The sequence below is a fragment of the Ctenocephalides felis genome, unplaced genomic scaffold (assembly GCF_003426905.1).
Source record: "Ctenocephalides felis isolate EL2017-DRISC unplaced genomic scaffold, ASM342690v1 CF-g0.4_SCAFFOLD_03570, whole genome shotgun sequence".
Lineage (NCBI taxonomy): Eukaryota > Metazoa > Arthropoda > Insecta > Siphonaptera > Pulicidae > Ctenocephalides > Ctenocephalides felis.
In genome coordinates, this window is record NW_020539724.1 from 9292678 (window position 1) to 9311702 (window position 19025).

Here is a 19025-nt window from a genome sequence, read left to right on the forward strand (position 1 = left end):
TTACTCATAATTGAAAACGTGAAAACACGTTAACTCAGAGTATTTTCACAAATCAATAATTTTTGAACCGTTGGACTTTAATGATTTAGTATGTTCATTAAGACCAAGTACTCTATCGTTATACCAAGTAAATCGTCTAATTTTAATTTTAACAAACATCAAAAAAAAACTACTCATTTTCTCAAACTTTGATGAATTTTTAAAATTAAACGACATGTCGTACGGCCGTAATATTTCAGTAAGTTCTATAAGACCATGATATATATCGCCAAAAAAAGTTCCAGGAAATTCGGCTTAATTTTTTTTTCAACAGTTAATTACAAGAAACCGGCTCAGTAGATTTACACCTAAAACTAATCAGTATCATTCCCAACTAATATCTTTCGAACAGTTTTTGATTTTTTAAAATCGATTCGGTAGTATGAGCTTAAATGTGGACGAAAAGTTTAACACTTTTTTACGAATTACAAAGAAACGGCGCGGCCGATCTTCGCACAAAACTGAGAAACGATAATCCTCATCAAGATACATCAAATGGTTTTTAAATTTCTGAAATCGGTTCAGGCGTTTTTGAGCAAACGCCAAAAAGCCCATACTAATTTTTGCAAACTTATTAATTTGATGCAGAATTGTTAAAGCTAAACGAGTTGTTGTAGGGCCGTAAATAAAATATTAACTATTCCTATCAAATAAAATATATATCTATGTATATAAAATATATAAATCTAATAACAAATTTCTGTCTATTACGAAATAACGAGAACGGTTCAATCAATTTTTACCCAAGGTCCACAGCAATTTTAGAAAGAAAATTTATGGAAATCTGTAAATTTATGATCGTGCTCATTCGTGTTTTAAAATTATTCATGTAACTTTAAGTTACATAACATAATATTATAAACTCTTATTTAAATGCAATATGTCGTTAAACCTATACAACGCATATAATTCTTATACTAAAGTACCGTTACTGATTTCCTAACAATGTTGAGGCCAGTTTTAAATCGATTTATAGAATCTGGAATTATTGACCTCGTCACATACAAAAACCGTACAGTGATAAAATAATTAAGTAGAATACTTTTTTAAAACTACACCAACTATATTCAACAATAGGAGAGCAGTTAGATTACTTTGCAAGGGCAAAGAAAAAAAGCTGGTATGTTCCGCAACTAATCCGGCAAAAAATATGTAAAACAAATAAAATCCTTGTGCAAATGATTCGCATTTTTACTTTTGCTGAACCGGATTCATGGTTTGAAGAAGCAGTAATTGCTAACAAGAGAACCTTCATACGCGCCCGCTAGCATGAATAATTTGAGGTGCTTGAATTTTCCTTATAATGACGATGATTTTTGCCTAAAGCATTGTTAATTACATTGTAAATTGACATTGAATCAATAATGTACTTTTTTGTAACAGCAGGAGTCACTTTACAATCATTTTTTGGAGACTTTTTGATTTTAGTTGAAGCAAAATTAATCTTGGACAAAGTGAGGAAGTACTGAAAAAGCAAGCAGGAAACAGAATCAATGACATGAATAATTGAAAATAATCAAGGGATTTATATAAAATATATTTGGAATATTAAATTACTTCCTTGCTATACTATAAATGGGCTCGCCCGTAGGTAAGCGGTTCAGAGCGACGGGACTTGTTCCAGAGGTCCCGGGTTCGATACCCACTTCGAGCAGCCTGTTGTCGTAAATACCATTTTTGAAAGTTCCTCTTACTTCGTTGAAGCCACTTAGTTCAATTAATCATAAACATCATATAAAAGCCAAAAATCATCGCTTTCAAAATTGGACATCATATCTCCGACCTTTAATCGGCAACCAAGAGTTTCGAATCAATTCGCCCGGAAGATATCTTTATTACGTATCGATAATAATGAAGAATGAGGCATTAAGTATGAAGAATTCTCATGATATTTAGTTATTTATAACAACTATATAAGAGCACGTAACAGGCGGTCCTTTCACCGCTGAGGGCAATTTTGTAATTTCGGGGAAATGGCGGCAACTTCGAAGAGGGCAAATTGAAAGATGAACAATTACTTCGACCTTAGATTGAAATATTAAGATATCTTAATGATAATATTTCTATCAACATCATAATGACTATCAACAGACTGCCGAAATTGTTTTGGCAAAAGTGACTGTTTTGACATCCAGAGCAGAGATAAAGTTCGAACAAGAATTGAATAACATTCCATTTAGTCAAAAATAATATTATTTTATAGATGCCTATTGTTTGATGATTCAATCGCAAAAAACAAGAACCATATCGTGCATTAATAATAATTCAGCAACATCCCATTCGTAGTTCCACAGTGTTATAATCAAAACAGAAGAATCATCAATTCTTTATTATTTTTTTACACGAAGCAAAAATACCATCCTGGAATTAATCTACACTTAGACTAATTTTATAATTAATTATCTACATCATAAGATAATAATATTTGCTCTCCAAAACATATTTACTCTCTATTGTAATCGTCTTATCTTATCTTCAAAAGTTGATAACGTGGGCGATGTGTAGGCATTAATTGTTCATTTAAATATTGTCATTCAGAACAAGATTTGTATAGGGGATATAGCTCAGTGGTAGAGCATTCGACTGCAGATCGAGAGGTCCCCGGTTCAAACCCGGGTGTCCCCTAAAATATATTTTGATTCGTAAATAACCCGCAATTACTTAGCCTTCATTGCCTGAAGTCTATGCCATGCGCGCGAACAGGTAGATACGCAGGTATATGGCTGCAAAATCTCTTTTAAACTGGTAATTATAATTATTATACTTTGAATATACATTTATATTGTATCGAATTAGAAGATATTGTATCGAATTAGAAGATATTGTCGTTACAATAGAATACCTGTGATTACAAGATGACAAAATATTTAGTATAAAGATACTAAAAAAACTAGTTGGTTTGGTATTTTGCCTTGAGGCAAGTTACATAAACTTCCCGATATGTTTAAATAATCAACTTAATCAATAAAAAATAAATTAATTTATGTGTCATTAAAAGTATTCCGAGTGGATTTATTACGCATAATTGAAAACGAACGAACACTTTGACTCGGAGTATTTTCTAAAAGCAAATTTTCAAAAATCAACAATTTTTATATTTGAACCAGTTTCCGTAGGACTTTAATGGTTTAGAATGTTCATTAAGACCAAGTACTCTATTGTTATACCAAGTAAATCGTCTAATTTTAATTTTAGCTAACGTCAAAAAAACTACTCATTTTCTCAAACTTTGATGAATTTTTAAAATTAAACTACTAGTCGTAAGGCCGTAATAAATCAGTAAGTTCTATAAAACTATGATATATATCGCTAAAAAATGTTCTATAAAAATCGGCTTATTTTTTTTTCTCAACAGTTAATTACAAGAAAACGACTAGGTAGATTTTTACTTAAAACTAATCAGTATCATAACCAACTAATATCTTTCGAACAGTTTTTGATTTTTTAAAATCGATTCGGTAGTATGAGCTTAAATGTGAACGAAAAGTTTAACATTTCCAAATTACAAAGAAACGGCTTGGCAGATCATTGAACAAAAATGACAAACGATAGACCTCATCCAGATACATCCAATGGCTTTTAAATTTCTGAAATAGCAAACTTTGACGAATTTTTAAAGTTAAACACATTGCCGTAGAGCCGTAATATTTCAGTATGATCTAGAAGACTATGGTATCTACCGTCCAAAAAAATAATAAAAATCGTCGAAAAAATTTTTTTTAACACTTTATTACAAGAAAACGGCCCGGCCGATCTTTACCAAAAACTAATCAGTACAATTCCCAACTAATATCTTTCGAACGATTTTTAAATTTTCATATTAAAAAAATATCTGCTCTATTTATATCTCACCGTTCACAGAATAAAATCTACCACCAAATCTTAATACGTTTCGAAGTAATTTTTACCAAAGTTGGTCAATTGACCTCACCTGGCTCAGGATGAGCAGTTGGCGTGCTTCCTGTCACTTTTTCCTGCTTTGTCCATTGTTTTAATACGCGTCTTGTCTTTTAAATCGAGTAAACATCGAAAGACCATCTTGTATTAGGATTCAAACGCCAGGTGCCAGGTGGACGCAGGTTCAAAATTAAGTAAATTCCGTGTAAATAAACAGGTGGGCAATGGAATAAGAAATTTTGGAACAAGAATAAAGGAATTAGGAGGAAAATAGAAACAAATTAACTCATTGTTTATTATTTTACTCTATAACATTTAAAAATAGAACATTTAAAATCGTGTTTTTGGGGAAGATTTTGCATTATTTTGATTTTTAACAGTTGCATTAAACTTGAATGCTAGAAAACGCGATTCATTAAATAAATATAATCAGCCCCTGCGAAAAACCTCTCTTATGTAGTAATATTATAAAAATTATATTTTTTACTATATTTTTTATTAACAGTGTAAAAGGCGCCACAATGCAGCAAAGTTCAAAATGTTTGTCACCTCACGATTTACCTCGAGCAACGACTGAATACAAATCACTTATGTATGACTGTACATCACGAATAAATTATAAAATAGTCACATATGGCGATGTGTTTTAGAACAATGTCTCATTTTATTAAAAAATACAAAGAAACTTTATTCGTTCACGAAATATCGTTGGTCAAATTCAGATAGGGAGACAAATTCGTAAAACACAAACTTAAGCACGTACACGACGCCAGTATTTCTTGTAACATATTTTCTATCAAGCTTTTACTCTATAAATTGATTATTTGTTTTTATTATTATTTTATTTATTTCTTATAAATATGAGACAAGAAAAAAGAAAAAGATAATTTAATTATCTGTGGGTGATGAGTATTGAATGCAAACCTGTTCTCCAACAACACTTCTAGTAAAATTCCAAGTAATAAAATTTACTACTTATTTCCTTCTATTACCCAACCGATATGTCCACCATAATTAGGCAGTCGCCTTCCTCATCTTTCAAAGTGACATATGAAAATTACCCATAGAACCATTATATAATTGTGCAATATGTTGAAGTTACAAATCGAGTACTAAAATTTCTTGACTTGCAATTTAATTGTTTGGAAATGAGAGAAAAATGTGCAACAAGACTTGCAAGAAGGTGATTGTTTTATTCTATTGAGCAATGGGTAAACGATTAATGTTGCAGGAATTGATAAATTGAAATATAATAGAATAAATTGGTTTCAAAATCGAAAAAATTGTGATTCAAGAGCTTGAGGAGTTTTGAACATATGGTGATAGAAATTCTTAGTTTGATAGCCGGGGTATTGTTAGAGAGTAGTTTATAGTGAGCTATTAAATAACAAATTGCTAAAATTATTACCAACCGTTTTATAGTCACGTCTAGGAATTTTGACGAAGAACGCGTGGAGATGAAGAAAGCTTTGAAAAGTCTTGTATAAAATAGCACATTTGCAAAAAATACTATGCACATCACTCAATGTAACTAAATATTTACTTATTATATCATTTTATAATTTCCTACATTATAACGAACAACAATCCACTGTTTATATCTTAAGTTATCCAATATAGCCCAAAGCTACTTCGAAGATTTATAACATTACTCAATTAACAGATAAAATTTATTTTTAGATAAAATTGCATAAGAGCATAATAAAATTCTCAATTAGCCAAAGATCAACATAATTTATTTATATTTGCATATTTTATGACAAAAATTATGCAACATCTTATAACATCTAATGTATTATGCACAAAATCGAACAAATCTTCAGATTTTTAATCAGAGGTATTAAAAATTTTATGTCAGTAGTGTGATTGGATACGTAAGAGATGAGCAAATTTAGATATTAACCTAATTTTGTAAAAAATGGATAATTTTAACTTGTTGATTCGAAAAATTTGAACGCCTGAACAAGTTTCAAAAATTTAAAAGTCCTTTGATGGGAAGATGATCGGGCGACCCGTTTTTTGAAGAAATAATTTTTTTCCAAAGCTGTAAGTTAGGAATGGTACTGATTACTATGAGCAGAATTTTCATTACCTTAACCTCTATTAAAACAATTTGAAAGTCTCAATTGAATAATAAAAGATGAAACAACTGGTATTTGTCACTGGACAAGAACTGAGGGCGTCATTGTAATCACACCTGAGGCATTGTCCTTTGTTTATAATAATAATTCAAACGACTTACTATGGAATGTTGTGAAGTATTGAGTACAAATTCTAACGGCACTTATTGAGAAATCTACTATATTATTACATTCTGTAATAATAAAAATAAATTATATATAATATATTATCCCATGTATTGGGATAATGATAATATAATTAAATAAAATACTACCTTTATCAAATAAAGGATAAACCATATTCAAAATATACAACTCTTCACATTATCAAAAAGGCCAAAGAACAAAAACGAAAGTTGTACTCTTTTTGGAAAAAGGTGAAAATTAAGGATCCTTTGAAATAATAAAACAAATTAAGCATTTGTGTCGTGTATTAAACGTTAATTTATTGATTAGACATAATTTCTATATTATTCGTAGTTTCTATAAATCTATGTAGTTATTAAAATGGAAAATATTTTTTAGGCATGATAGATATTACAGCTGTTCAAAGAATGAGATTATATCGCCAGCGAAAAAGTAAAAAACATACAAGCAGTCAATGAATGTATGCTAATTTTAATTACATGAAGTTCTCCAAATACAATTACTATTATTCTTATTTGAATGAATAGTTTGTGAATGCATAGGATAGAGCCACACATATATATATATATATATATATATATATATATATATACTCGTATAGATAAAAAATATCAATTTAAATAAAATGTTTTTTTCAAACGATTTCCGAATTCATCTCAATTCTTTACGCCGACAGCTTTACGATGTGTTGAGACATCATTATTTATTTTATATTCAATTTACATAAAACCGCCTTATTATGTAACATATTTAGAATCGAAATAGGAAACCATAAGCCAATCAATTTTCTATTACATGTTTAAATATATTATGTTTGTAGAAATTTTACTTCTTAAATTTCTACATAAGTATTTTATTTGATAGTCTATTGTTCTCCTAATAAAAATGATATCATTAAAATCAATACCCATTGTTCGAACGTATTGACATTTGTATTTTTCATTTATTATAATCCATTGTGGAACAAATCGATGATTTTATATAATATGACAGCATTGTGTGGAAGGTCTTATAACAAAATATGATTTTTCGAAGAACAATAAAATCGTGTGTAATAGTATCTCAAGTGTCGTATTGAAGTAATCTTGGACTTATTCGATACGTGGTCATGTTTGTATTTTTTAGATTTTCTATTATAATAATGGTCAAGAATTTATAATCAGTTTTATCAAATCAAATTATTCCAAGTCATATCACACAACAAAAATTTTAGTTATTTTACTTTTTGATGGGTGACTGGCTCCGCTCTCAATACTAGTATTAAAACAGATTGTACGTTTTCAAAAATGCATAATTCGATTTTGATGAAACTTGACATACATTATTACTGCACTTCACTTAATATTTGACAAAAATTTAAAGTTGAAACCGTCAATAGTTTTTGAGATATGCAAGGCTGATGGGTGGCTGGCTCCGCTCCCAATACTAGTATTAAAACAGATTATACGTTTTCAAAAATGCATAATTCGATTTTGATGAAACTTGACACACATTATTACTGCACTTCACTTAATATTTGACAAAAATTTAAAGTTGAAACCGTCAATAGTTTTTGAGATATGCGAGGTTGATGGGTGGCTGGCTCCGCTCCCAATACTAGTATTAAAACAGATTATACGTTTTCAAAAATGCATAATTCGATTTTGATGAAACTTGACATACATTATTACTGCTCTTCACTTAATATTTGACAAAAATTTAAAGTTGAAACAGTCAATAGTTTTTGATATATGCGAGGTTGATGGGTGGCTGGCTCTGCTCTCAATACTAGTATTGAAACAGATTGTACGTTTTCAAAAATGCATAATTTGAGTTTGATGAAACTTGACATACATTGTTAATACACTAAATATTTTACAAAAATTTAAAGTTGGAACATTCAATAGTTTTTGAGATTTGCTAAGTTGATAAGTGGCTGGTTCCGCTCTCATTACAAATTTATTTGTGTCGATCTGTTCAATGTCAATTTGGTCAATATGTGTCACTGGATTATAAACTTAATTTATCATATTTACAACATTTAGTACGACGTTTCTTTTAATCATTTAATTGAATTTCTTGAATCATCACCTCGTAATTCTGCACACAACTGCCGTACCCAATTCCGTATTTCCTAACTCTATTGGTTGTGTCGATTTGTGTCGATCTGTTCAATGTCAATTTGGTCAATATGTGTCACTGGATTATAAACTTAATTTATCATATTTACAACATTTAGTACGACGTTTCTTTTAATCATTTAATTGAATTTCTTGAATCATCACCTCGTAATTCTGCACACAACTGCCGTACCCAATTCCGTATTTCCTAACTCTAGTGGTTAACCACTTAATGCGTGAACGTTTTAATTTGTTTTTATTTCTAGATAGCTATTTATGCTAAGTATATTGTTTGTTATTTAAATATTCTGTATATTTTTATTATTTTCTTAAAGAAATTAGATACAGTGAGCAAGTGATTATATTTTCAAGCCGTAGGCGATCGGTAACCGAAGGAGCGTACACGGTAACGCACAAAAATATGCAATAAATTACACCTACCTTTAATGCGATGCATGCGAAAAGTACGAGCGCACCGCCTTAGAGGGCGCCAACACAAGATACAGATATTAAATTTTCAATATAGGTTTTTTTCAATATATAATTTCTTTGCATCTGTTATAAATTTCCACAATATTTTAAAATTCGTAAAAATTTCACTTTATACCAACAAATGGAAAGTGAAGATGAATACATACAATTCGGCCCTCACGATATCGATCAAGAGAAGTTTAAGATGCAATTTTGGATATTTTAAATAATAAAAAATTTAAATTAATTTAATTCAACATGAAGTACAAGTGTTATGTTATGGTTATGTTCCGTTTAAAAGACTTCAATTTCCAATATAGTGTGGGCATTGAGACTCAGTATTTTATTTAAAGCATTCTACATTTAACATCGCTCATATTATAAATGTACAAACGCGTTTTGGCGTAAAGAGTAATTTAAAAAACAATATTTATTATTTTTAGGTAAACGGTAAATATTAGTATGTTATATTAAAAATTGGAGACATGAGTACAGGACAACGTCTGTCGAGTCATCTAGTATTTTTATATAAAGAATATATGATCAACTTTTTATGATGATTTTTTTATATATGTCCTTTTTTAAAATCAGTTGTATTTACTTTCAAGCCAACAATCTTCTTTCAGTATGCACGCGACATAATATCTTGTCAAGCGCATCGAACAAACTGAACATTGAATAAATTAAAAATCAACTTTGAAAAGAACACGAGGTGTCAATGTGCTAAAACTAACACTAATCATCGAGGAAAAATCAATAAAAAATTAGCATTATGACTTTTAAAAACATACATATGCTTGTCAACTCATAATCAACAGAATAACAACTTGAATTTATGCAAAAGTGGTGGGAATAGCTCACTCAGTAGCGTTCTCGACTCACACGCTGGAGGAATTCGGTTCGAATCTACAGCAATACCAGAATTAAAAATAAAATATTAAAGTAGATTAAGAATGTTGATTTGTAGAATACAAGAAAAAATTGTATTAGAAGTAAGAAGAAAAAAGTTTAGTTTAGAAGATGTGAGAATATATTGAGAAACAAGAAGAAGAATGAAAATTGAATGGAGGATCAGAATATAAGAAAAGATAGTATATATATGATGAATGCATAAGAAATATATATGTAAGATTTGTATAGAATATGATGAAATATAATATGAATAATGTAGGTGGCTAAAAATGCTGTAAAAGCGGAGGCCAATAAAATAAAAAAAAAAAATCTTAAAAGTTCTTATTACACACGTCGCAACTAGATTTATACCACTCTACTTCATCTGTATGACATGTAATTATAGAGACATAGAATTAACGTCTAGAAATCCATGTTCTACTAGTAATTGCGTTCCTGGATGCATAAATATATAGAATAACGGATACTAAAATTGAAAATTTATATTTTTGATTCGAATTTATATTATGCACTATCATTAGTAATTTCATATTATTTTTCAATCATTTGTTTGACACACATTTAAAAACAATGTTCAGACAACCCTGAATCATTTGAATATGAGAGAATGCAATGAGATGGCACTCAAAATCGGTCAAGGTAAAAATTATAATATATATAATAAAAACTTCATATTATATATATATATATATATACTAGCTACCCGGCAATGTGTTACCATGTAAAGTATTTCTTGTAAATTTCTAGAGTAGCAAAATTTGATAAACTACTTTAAACAAAATAGGGGTTTACCCTAGAAAGTTTAGAACAGTATGCGATTTTTAAGTCCTCATTTAAAAAATTAAAGAAATAATCAAAAAAACTCAATAAACGTTTTATGACTAGACATTTTTTTTTTCAAATCAAATTTCAGCTTTTTCAGGAGCCCAAGAAAATTTTTCTATCATAAACTCTTCCCTAATTATTTATTCTACTATTTCTATTTAAGATGAAATTATTAATAAAAATGTAAAAAATGTACGTAAAAGACTTGTCTTAATTTCAAAATTAAGGGTTTGTGCCAGGAAGGTAAAAGTTTAAGACAGTATGTGATTTTTGAAAACTAATTTAAAAAAATTAAAGAAATTATCAAAAAGCTTCAATAAACATTTTATGGGTAGACAACCCTTTTTTGAGTAAAATTGCAGCTTTTCCAGGAACTCAAGAAACTTTTCTATTATAGACTCTTTTCTATTTTCATTTAAAATAGGAATTGATAATAAAAATGTAACAAATTTATATAAAAGACTTGTATTCATTGTTAATAAAAATGTAAAAAATGTATATAAAAACTTGTATTCATTTCAAAAATAGGGGTTTGTGTCAAGGAGGTGAAAGTTAAGACAGTATGTAATTTTTGAAAACTAGTTATAAACAATTAAAGAAATAATTAAAACCCCCATAAACGTTTTAATGGTGACAATCCATTTTTTTAGTAAAATTTCAGCTTTTCCAGGAACTCAAGAAACTTTTTCTATTAGAGACTCTTCTCTATTTTTATTTAAAATAGAAATTGCAAATAAAAATGTAACAAATTTATATAAAAGGCTTGTAATCATTTCAATGCAACACAGATTCTACGAATATAGAAAATCACGTGCTTCAGTTTTACGCAAAAAGCACAATACGTGCTTTGATTTTATAGAGTACAAAAGAGATCACTTGGATATTTCAAGGATGAAAAAATAATAAAAACTATGTGAAATATGCAAAAGAATCTTGTACAAACAGTTTGCAACACAACATATAAATGATTTAGTAAATATGCTAAATTAAAATGTGAATTCATAAATCATAACACTCGAAGAAATTGGTTGAGCCCAAACTTTGACTAATTGTTTACCATGCCATGCAGAAAATTTAATTAAAGTGAAAAATAGTAACAAATGTCATAAATCCATCAAATAAAATATTTCCGATAATCACCAATTTCTCCTCTACAATTTTTTTTATTACCCACTATCAATCTTGTTCATTTAACCATACAGAAGTAAAAGATTTGAAAGTTTCTGCGAACATTAAAAATATATGAACCATTAGCCAAGTACGTGATATAATGATAGTGACAAATATTAATTTATTATAGGCATTTTCTAGCTTTGAACAAGAATAAAACAACTAGCTGATACAAAAAAAGGTAAATGAACGTTGTTTCCCGGAAAATAACGCTTATTCTAGCGGAAATAATAAAAATCTAGTGTTATGAATTGAAAAACTTGCTTACGAATCCGTATATAGATATCGAAATAGTGCCATTTGATAAACGACATATTTTGCCTTAAGGCAAGTTGCTTAGATGATATATTTCCTCTATTTGTTTTAGAATAGTAGTTAGCATTTCAATATTGCTAAATTACTATTTTCCATAATTCATTTAAGATTGGTCTCAACGTTTACTTCAAGAAGTAGATAATAAGATCAGCAGATCTTTAGTCTAATTTTCTGCAATTGAAAGGAAATTAGGTGAGTCAAATTAATCCATGTCAGACACGAACTTGTAAGTTCAAACCGATGAAGAAACTTAGCAAAAAGCCGTTTCACTACACTTTATGGAACGTTCATTGTGAAGATCTATAATAGATGATCATAAAACGAAGCTTTTGAACCGCATAGTAAATTAGAGGCATATATATTTTCTGAGGAAAGCGAAAAATAGAAGTAGAAAATAACAGGATATTATTGATGAAGATTATTGAACTGAATTATTTGTATATTCAGAGTTATATTTGACAACAGCACAAATGCCTAAAACTTTTATAAAATTAGGCTTTTTCTTGCCTTGCACAACGACTTTTCCAATGTCGCATTATAGTACATTTTTACCATTTTCACATGCAAGTACTTAACACTTCCCTTAAATATCAAACAAACAAATAAAATATTTAAGTAATATGTGGATAATGATAATATCGCATGTTGGAAACTTAAGTGCATGTTAAATGATGTAGGAAAACATAATAATAGGATGGTGACGCGAATGCCATCCTTGACAAAATGAAACTCGTTCATCATCACGAACATGGAATTATTTTGTATTTATCATGTTTGAATTTTGTAAACAATAGAACTATTTTATAAATTATATTTTGTACCAACGAAATTGATTCCCATTATTTTGTAATTAGTTTTATGTGAACTAATTACAAAAATAGAGGAAGCAAGAGGAAGTGATGGAACTATGGAATGATTTTTTTTAAATATTTATACTATTGATTTTATTACAAAATCAGTACAGTTGCAAAATACTCAGTTTATTTATCAAAAGCTATAAAATTTTAATTAACATAAATTATGAGACAGTTCAATAATAATTATTAGATCAAGGTGTTTAAATAACATGCAGTACAGTGATTATGACCAGTTTAGCTTTGAAGCGAATAATTTTGCATTAATGAAATTTCATGGTTGATAAACACGTTGAATATTTAGAAATTACATTGTGGAAACTGTCTGGTAACGTGTAGATATTTGTAAATTTTCTAGGCAAATCGATAATAACAAAAAACTAATATAGGAAGTTTTTTATATTAAATTTTCCATTTAAATAGCTTCTAAAAATATATTCCATTCTAATAACTTGAAAGATTTATAGAAACTACGAATAATATAGAAATTATTGTAATAAACTTACGTTTCTTACACGGCACAAATGTTTCATTTGTTTTATTATTTTCATTATAATTATTTACGGGGGACAGGATAAAATATTGTTCTGATTCAGGCATTTAAATTGGTAGTTCGATTACTGGTAATTTGATTATTAAATCAAGATTGGTACTTCGATGTAATCTTAAAATCTAATGACATTCCGATCTCCTCGTTGATGTACGCCGGTACGCATACAAGGAAAGATCTCTATTCACTCGACACGACGACTAATCACAATTGACTCGTATAGAAATGATTTCATCGAGAGCGAATGACGAACAGTTCGGGCGTAACGCAACTTCCGTTGCATTTTCAAAGATTTACTACCTAATCGCGCCTAACAAAGTTTTACTTTAAAAAAACAGTTTCTACTTGATCTAAAAGTCAACATTGACAAAATATAATATGTGGATTGATTAGTGTTTTTTCATGAGAATAGAAAATTATTAAAAAAAGATATTGGTGTTTTAAGTTTGCAGAAGAATTATAGATTGGATTAGCAGGATTAAAAATATAATAATATTTAAAAAGCTGTATACATTTCTAGTATTTTATTTTTTGTTGATTGTATACTTCTACTCTATTCCTATCGAATATTAGTTACCTATGATTATTATTATTATTATTATTATTAACCCGGAAGAATAATAGTATGGCAATTTCAAGAACCAACGTGTATTAATACAAACATTTCGCGTTTTTTGCAGTATCTGTGTTTGCACAAAGTACGATATAATACCTCAGCCAACAAATAAACAAACAATACAGGCGATCGCAATACGGGTCACGCTTTGTCCGAGGTCAGAGCGCGGACTGCCGATATTACACGCTCCGCCTCGGCTGGGACACACTGGGAAATGTAGGGACAAATTGTATAAAAAGATTAAAAAAATTAAAATTGTTATATATTTCGATTTGTAAAGATCTGAACTTTATGGATTCAAAGATTTTGATCGTTTAGTCTCACTTTCTTTGATTACAATGTATAAATTATTTGATGGTTTGTAATAGGACCCATTTAAGACCATGAATTTGAAAATCGAACGATAAATTGCAATATGCTCTATAAGTCTATATGGACCTCTATCTATTGCGGCTTGCATGTCTATATCAGCAAAAAAAAAATAGGGGCAAGCAATAAAATTTTAAAGAGCCTGTTCGGACGTATTTTCGTTTTATTATATTGGCCATAAAGGTGACAACCTTCAGGGCATTAAGCTTTACACGAAATGGTTGCTACCCCCGGTAGAGGGGGTAGCGGAGTGTTTTAATTGAACTAGTTGTTCACTTCTAAAAGTAACGTCCGCATAACAACATGTATAATAAATAACCAATAAATATATCTTCTTTCATTATAACTTAGTAACAAATCAGTAATTGTAATTAGAACTGCAACAAATACATAATATACAAACAAATCAGTGTTTAATACAGTCCACAGCTACAAGGGTTAAATTATAACCCAACAACCTGAATTATCGAAGGAGAAATTTAATAAATTTCATAACTACGTAACATAAATACAGGGTCAGCAAAATGAAAATGAAGGTCAACGATATGAAAAATTGGTCACCGATTTTTTTGTTCTTTAATATCAACATCACATACATCTTAATTTATCCTTAACAATGATTTTCAAGAGAATGGTCTATTGAGTCCTCCAAGAGTCTATGAAGACTTGCAAAAGGTCTACATCACCAAAAAAACGGATTCGCAAAAAAAATTTAGGCATCCATAAAATAAAGTGAATATTGGGTCCAGATTTACAAAATTTCTCTAGACTGAATATTGCGTTTTAAAAACTTATAATTGAATTAAGAATTATGAATTGTTAGAATTTGTACCAATTATGATAATTGGTCTCAAACTTAACATCTCTTAATATAATATTTATGATTATATAACTAACATAAATTTATATACATTAAAGAAGCATTTATACAACTCATCTGTCGATCTTTGTTCCGTAATCAAATGATGAAAGCTGTACATACACAATTTCAGAGGATAGATATTCTAATGAATTTATTGACGGATAAATTATATTACTTCCTTATACACGGAATATACAAGTATTTCACACTTGCAATTAGAGAAACGTAAGTTTACTAAATATCAAATTTGATGTCCAAAAATGTGCTATTTACGTACGTTTCCAAATTTAGATACAAATAATCTTTAATACATTTGTTCCAGATATTCTTCTTTCAGATATGTATCAACCTTTCCACCACATGGCCTTCTCAAGGATGAACACGTCTTACCATCAGCCAAATCTCGCCATCAACATTTCCAGGTAAATTAAATTTTGTAATTAATTCCAGTTAAGCATAAAATCCAAAATAAGCCCATTTCCTGATTGTTTTCTGTCTTATAGTATAGTTTGATCGTTAGGTAAAATGATAGAATGCCTTATTGCGACATTCCCACCAGGGTTCATTGAAAGGTCGATTAATAAATGATTATAGATAATAGAGCCTCTGCGAACGTTAACTTTTGCAAAAGGAATGAAATGCCAAATGAAAAATAGGAAGGGGGCTAGAAGAAAATTTGGAAGTTCTAGAATTTCAGGCCCTGAGATTTATAAACAAAAATTGAACAGATACTAAGCTAAACTGAACAAGAAATTCAACTACAATAAATGTTTGTATTGATACAAATTGATTAAAAATAATTAGCACCAACTAATACCTTCCAAATCTTATCTTAATCTATATATGCTTTATAGTAAGTTATAGGGAGAAGTCCCGTAACGCCGGACGGCACCAAGCACCGGACACTATTTAAAACGTATTATTTAAGCGAGTATAAATCTTTTCATTTCATCTTTCAATTGTTTTTTAGCAAAGATTGCGGTTTTGTTAATTTAGTTTGATTTCTAACTTTGTTAACATTTCGTAAAATATTTTTTGATTTATTTATAAATAACCATAAATATCCGCCACTTGAGGACTTCCCCCTAATATAATTTAGAGATGGCATGATTCATATCTAATTTAATAAACAAGCTTCGACTTATTTAATGTATAAGCCAAGAATAATCTATAGCCATTAAGATTTAATTTGTTTAAGTTTTTACAGAAAATAAACATGATTAGATTTACTAATATACTTTAGATTATAATTTATTACAGTCATTACCACTCCGACTATTAAAACTGAAGGCATTAATGTTTATTATAAAAGCAAATGAGATATATTATACGCGATATATGCAATATTAAATTAATTTAAATATGCGGAAATATTAAATGCATATGCTCATTACCGTTATTGCAAGAAGAAATCGATACTTAACATCAGGATCTTTTGGTATTCCAAGCATTTCATACATCTGATTTGAAATCGAGTCGAAATTTTATAAACATCATATAATGCAGAGTTTCTCAAAGTGGGAGGTGGAAAATAAAAAAAAAATTATCTACACCGCGGTAAATTGTCTATTATACTTGCGTTTCAATAACAAAAAAAAAATTTAAATATAAGGAGGCCCAAAATAACAAAAATACACCAAGTAATATTTGGAGTCTTCTCGTATTATTATAAAGCATTTACTATTTACTTTATTAATAAAATCTATTTAAATTTTTAGTTCAAATTTTGCTAAGCAAATTTTTATACATTGTATTTGCATAAAAATTATATTCCAATTAAATGTTCCAGCGAATTGTCATGTTATTTCACAGTGCAAATATTATATAATAAAACAATTTTTATTTTGCATACCATGACCAGAAGTTTAATGTTGTCTGATATCATTAAGTACGCTAATAATATTTTCATGGTCTATGGAAGGTTATTTAAAATGAATACAATAAACAGAATTACATAAACGATTTTTCCATGCCTTAATAATAAAAATAAATTAAATTCAATATTAAATGAGAAAATTAAAAATATGCTTTGTGTAAAAATAGTTATAATTAGTATTAAAATAGAGTTCGTGATTTAATTTACTTTACATACTTCATATCGTAAAAATTCTATGCTTAGAAATTATTATCACGAGACAAAAATTATTTATTTTTCTGTGACCGGCAGCAATTTATCGGCATTTATGCAAAACGATTTCATAATAAACGGAAGTGAAATAAAGTTACGTGCGCAAACTTGTAACTATTAAACTCTTACTGTAAATTCGAACACGTAATAGAGTAGATTTTGTTCGTCATTGTGCTCGTGGCGAATTGAAAAACTATTCTGATAAAAAATGCATGCTCAGAAAAATTGGTTTTAAGAGTACTCATAGTATTATATATAATACTATACATTCATTCTCTACGCAGATCGTACCATTCGTAGTACTACTACAATTACTATTCGATTACTATTTCTAGTGCTACGTTTACCTCTACACAACTATAGTACTACGTTTAGTTTTGTTCGTACTACGTTCACTACAAGATTTGCTACGTTTGCTACTTGTTTTAATACTATAATTACGTATTATGTTATTCACTTTTGATTTTTTTTCTACTACTCAATTACTACTCACTGATTTTAAATCTGTTCACACTACTCCGATATACTACGTAATCCCTCGTAATTCTACGTTTACTACTTTTTATTCATTGAAACTACTCGTTCTACTCGTAGTTGTATTATTAATTATAGTTCATTCATGTTTTAGTACGTACTACTTGCCGTACTACGTTTACTATTCGTAGTACTACGATTACTACTGGTAGTACTATGTTTACTACTCGTAGTACTACATTTACTACACGTAGTACTACAATTACCACTCATTCATTCATAAATTCTCCTCGTACTACTATGTTTACTACTTCTAATTCATTCGTTGATATATCTCGTATTAGTGGTAGTGCTCGTAGTACTACGTTTACTACTCGTAGTAGTACGATTACTACTCATTCATCATTAGTCACTCCTCGTATACTACTTTTAATTCGTTCATTGTCACTAGGTTTACTACTCGTACTACGTTTACTACTCGTAGTACTACGTTTACTACTCGTAGTATTACATTTACTACCGTAGTACTACAATTACCACTCATTCATTCATAAATTCTCCTCGTACTACTATGTTTACTACTTCTAATTCATTCGTTGATATATCTCGTATAAGTGGTAGTACTCGTAGTACTACGTTTACTACTCGTAATAGTACGATTACTACTCATTCATCATTAGTCACTCCTCGTATACTACTTTCAATTCGTTCATTGTAACTAGGTTTACTACTCGTAGTACTACATTTACTACTCATTCATTCATAAATTCTCCTCGTACTACTATGTTTACTACTTTTAATTCAGTCGTTGATATATCTCGTATTACTGGTAGTACTCGTAGCACTACGATTACTACTCGTAGTACTACGATTACTACTCATTCAATCATTCCACCCTCCTCGTATACTACTTTTAATTCGTTCATTGTAACTACGTTTACTACTCGTAGTACTACGATTACTACACGTAGTACTACGATTACTACCGTAGTACTACATTTACTACTCGTAGTACTACAAATGCCACTCATTCATTCATAAATTCTCCTCGTACTACTATGTTTACTACTTTTAATTCATTCGTTGATATATCTCGTATTAATGGTAGTACTCGTAGTACTACGTTTACTACTCGTAGTACTACAATTACTACTCGTAGTACTACGTTTACTGCTCG

The 19025-nt window shown here is 29.3% G+C and overlaps 1 protein-coding gene and 1 non-coding gene across 2 annotated transcripts in view; one reads left to right on the forward strand and one right to left on the reverse strand.

Moving 5' to 3' along the window:
• LOC113383311 (rhophilin-2-like) overlaps positions 1 to 19025 on the reverse strand; it is a 185640-nt gene that overhangs the window by 152202 nt on the left and 14413 nt on the right. The gene's annotated exons all lie outside the window — the stretch shown is intronic.
• On the forward strand, positions 2593 to 2664 carry Trnac-gca. The gene has a single exon. It is a non-coding gene; the product is annotated as a tRNA-Cys (tRNA).